The sequence below is a fragment of the Tupaia chinensis genome, unplaced genomic scaffold, assembly GCF_000334495.1.
Source record: "Tupaia chinensis unplaced genomic scaffold, TupChi_1.0 Scaffold000335_1, whole genome shotgun sequence".
Taxonomy (NCBI): Eukaryota; Metazoa; Chordata; class Mammalia; order Scandentia; family Tupaiidae; genus Tupaia; species Tupaia belangeri.
The window spans coordinates 2,037,040-2,037,271 of record NW_006159829.1 but is presented as its reverse complement, the minus strand read 5'-3'; positions in this window follow the sequence as shown (position 1 = coordinate 2,037,271).

Below are 232 nucleotides of genomic sequence, written 5' to 3'. Positions count from 1 at the left end.
TTCTCCACCTGGAGTCAGGCCAATCTGGGTGGGGTTCCGCCCCTTTTTCTCAAGAGCCCCGTGGGTGGGTCTGGGTGTGTCTCTCAGCTTGTTTTTTCCTCTGTCACCTGGGAGTACAGATCTCTCCGTGGGCGCTGCCTAGAGGGTGGTGGACATGAGTGGCGACAGGCCTTTGGGTGTCTTCGCTTGTTCCTGGGCTCTCCACGCATCCCTTGTGGCTTCACCCCCTCCC